This window comes from Myotis myotis, unplaced genomic scaffold (genome assembly GCF_014108235.1).
Source record: "Myotis myotis isolate mMyoMyo1 unplaced genomic scaffold, mMyoMyo1.p scaffold_m19_p_31, whole genome shotgun sequence".
In the NCBI taxonomy this organism is placed as follows: domain Eukaryota; kingdom Metazoa; phylum Chordata; class Mammalia; order Chiroptera; family Vespertilionidae; genus Myotis; species Myotis myotis.
Genome location: NW_023416337.1, coordinates 2,423,853 through 2,427,514, shown reverse-complemented (window position 1 = coordinate 2,427,514; position 3,662 = coordinate 2,423,853). Strand labels below are relative to the sequence as shown.

Sequence of the window (3,662 nt, the reverse complement as noted above, 5' to 3'; positions counted from 1 at the left end):
CAGACGGTTAGCTTGGCACATTTTACGCTGTATGTATTCTACCACAATTTTAAAAAGTGCCTTTAAAGGGCAGTGTATTAACAACATGGCCACAAACCCATTACGATTTCACCATAAGGGTACTATTCAAAGTGAGACAAACGCCACACTCCGTCTAGATTTATGTCTGCTTTGGGGAGAAGCAGAACATGGTCTCAGAAATGCCTTTTAGTTACTGCCTCCCAGGACGAGGCCCAGGGACAGTCAGGGCATGTCCCCCAGGCCTCCTGCTGCTGCAGGGCTGAGTGCCGAGAGGATGCGGGAGGCCAGCAGCGAGCAGGGGGAGGGCTGGCGCGGGCTGGGGCAGAGGTGAGTGGGCAGAGACGGCATGTGGGAGGGCTCACCGGTGTCTGTTGGGCGTGGGGAGCAGGGGGGGGGGTAGGTGAGGCCGCAGGCGCCGGTCTCCCCCACGCTCTGTCCTCTCTCGCAGCCTCGGGAAGTGGCTGAGTGGGTTCCAGATGGAGCCTGAACCCTGACCTCTCCGCACACAGCCCGGCCCCCGCCGGCCATCTGGGCCGCGAGCCCTCCTCCCGCGCTCGGCGGTGCGCCTATGGGCCTTAATGCAGAACACATTTCCACGGGAAGAAAGCGCCCGCGTTCAATTTACATTCCCCGTCAGTGAAACAGGGTGGAAATGAAAACCAGTTGTGCGAGTCGTTTATCACCGAGCTCGGCTCCAGGCGCGCCTTCCCTAAAGCCATGGCGTAAAGGCGCGTTCCCGGCACAGAGGAGCTGGCGGCCGCGCGGAGAGGCGCGGGGTGTCCTTTAAGAAGTTCAGCGCTGACCACAGTGCGCTCGCCCTCTCCCGACTGCGCAGATGGAAGCGAGTTCAAGGTTGGCCGACGGCAAGCCTTTCCTTCTGCCTGGGTCGCCGGAGGCCGTGGCAGTTGGGGGGCTCCTCGCGCTCGCGGCCACAGCAACTCCGCGCCACAGCCCCTGGCGCCGGGCACGGACTTGCCGCAGGAAGTACGTCTGGTTGGCGCCGCAGAAAGTTCCCCAGTGCTCGCAGACGCTGCATCTGACCCCGCGTCAGCCCCACGCGGAGCGCCCACGCGGGAATCGGGCTGAGACGAGACCCGCTCGCTCGGAAGCAGAGCAGCAGGGCTGTTCGGCTCCGCCTGCCCATTTCCTGCGAGGCTGAGCTGTGGGCATTGACTAGCAGGCACGGGCCTGCTCCCGAGAGGGCGCACGCAGGTGCCACGTCTCCTCCAACCATGTCCGAGGGCGCACGCAGGTGCCACGTCTCCTCCAACCATGTCCGAGTCCCGCTGGTGACCACTGCTCAGCGTTTCTTATGGGCTCTTTCCCGTTATTTTGCAACCATTCATTTACGGGCCTGCTTGCGCTGTAGACTGTCCCTCATTTCTCCGTCTTCCTGTTTCAGCTCAATGCGTGATGTATGTCAGTGACTTCTTAATGTTTATGACAAAATTTATCCTTTGGCTTCCCAAGAAGGCCGGCCTCGCGCCCTCCCTCAGCATGGGCGTTTCCCATCGCCTCCTAGGAACGTGAGCTTCAGCACGGAGTCATTGCTGCCGCGGACTCCGGCCGGCCGGCGGGTGCCTCCTTTGCCTCCCAGACAGAAGGAAGGGGATAGAGATCAGCCCTGCCTTTCGGGCACAGGGCTGGGCACAGGGCTGGGCTGCGGCCGACTGCAGCTTCTGGGAGCGGCTGTTGGCTCTGCGAGGTCGAATCTCTGAGCTTCCCAACCAGGAACATCTCGGTGCAGCTGCCTCCAAACTGCTCGCAGCATGGCTCATCAGTGCAAAGGCTGGCGTCCGTGGGCGCCGGGATCTGTGCTGGGGTGAGAGGCCCTGGCCTCCACTGCATGGACAGTGAAGGAAACCGGATCTCCCGGGCCACCGTCTCTGCAGGCTCTGGCTCTGTGTATGCATATGGGGTCCTGGATGGGCTTCCTCCTATGGCCTGGAGGTGGGGGAGCCTATGATCGCCGTGGAGCCATCTACCGAGCCGCCTATAGGGATGTACTCAGGAGGTTCCTCCAGCCTCTACCATGTCCGTGAGGACGGCTGGATGGAGTACAGCGGATCTACCCCCTGAAGGAGGGTGGAGGTCGCTGCTTGTGTTTCTGGGGGTGACTGCTGTTGGTGATGTGCGTACAGCTCCCCATTCTATAGTGGAGGGCCCCGAATTGTATTGCTTGGTTTTTATGCTCCAGTGCATGGACCTCCACTGTTACAGTTGATGAGCTGCTGCGGAGGTGATGGTTGGTTTTCCTTTCTTGGATGTTCATATTACACTACTCAACCCCCCCCCCCAAATTAATACTCTATCTATACACTCAATAATCATTCAAATTACATTTTTTCAACGTTCTGTTTTCCTATCATTCGCATATGGAGAAGTCTATTTAAAAGCCGCCTTTAGGTATTGTAGGAATGTTGGAAGTAGAGCCTGTGTTTTAGCAACTTCCAGAACCCAATTCATGACCCTACTCGAGGTTAGAACAGCAAAATACTGGTTTCCCAGACTCCCTTGCAGCCCAGTGTGCTATGGAACTAGTTATGGCCAAAGCAAGGTCAGTGAAAGTCCATGGGAGCCACCCTGTTCCCCTTCTTGTTCCACTGAAGGCCCTGCAGCTGCCTGCAGGCCGGAGGCAGCGAGGGCGACTGATGCATCACCCAGGGCAGGAGAGCAGGGACAGAGGCCAGGGTCTGGAGGCCGCCCGGAGTAGCTGGTAGCTGACTGGCACAGCACCAGCCACCTGTAAGAAATTTTTACCCCAAAGGTGGCCTAATGTCTTTGAACATTTTCAATTCAGCAAGAATCATGGAGTAATTGTTCTGAGCATAGCTCTGTGCTAGTCTGAGGGGAAATACACAGCTCAACTAAGACGAAGCACCCAAGAAGATGCTTTTTAGAATGTATAGGAAAGCCCATTTGAGAGTTTTGACATGTCCCCAAGTCTTATATTTTGTTATTTCTGCTATCAACTCCCAACATAAGGCGGTTTATATATATTTTTGAACCATTATAAAATAGGTTTGGCTTTTACCACACTGCCCCTGAATACTTCATCCTACACTTTCAAACAAGCAGTTTTTTCTTCTCTAACACCATGATATCATTATCATATTTAATATTCCCAAATAGATCTAATGCCTGGCCCATATTCAGATTTCCTCAATCGTCCACCCTAAATGCTTCCTATGGTTGCTTTTTTAGAACCACAATCCAAGATGAAAACTCACATTTTCATCTAAACTTCCCCTCATTTCTTCGTGACTTTAGCTTGTTCAAGAGAACAAGCCAGTTGCCATTAAGTGTCTCACTTTAAGAATTTTCTGAGACTGGTTCCTCTGGTGTCATTTTATTGTTTCTCTGTCTCCATAGTTCCAGGAACTGGAGTTCTATCTAAAGGTTTGATGAGATTTGAGTTAAATATTTTTGGCAAGAACCTGGCAAGAGATCCCTGTGCTGATTTTCATGGTTTCTTTTAGTGACATGCAGCTGGACACCACCTCCTATGCTCAGGCCAGCTTCTCGGTCATTGGTCTTGTGCCTCCTGTGCCTGAGCTGACCCTTGTCCTTGAAGCCCCACACTCACATGCTTTTGGTGTGCTGTGCTCTACACAGAGGTCATCTTTCTGTAGGCACAGTGT

At 54.5% G+C, this 3,662-nt stretch overlaps 1 pseudogene; it reads left to right on the top strand.

Moving 5' to 3' along the window:
- The first annotated feature begins 295 nt into the window (after positions 1-295).
- On the top strand, positions 296-2,100 carry LOC118652510 (annotated as a pseudogene).
- The last annotated feature ends 1,562 nt before the right edge of the window (positions 2,101-3,662 follow it).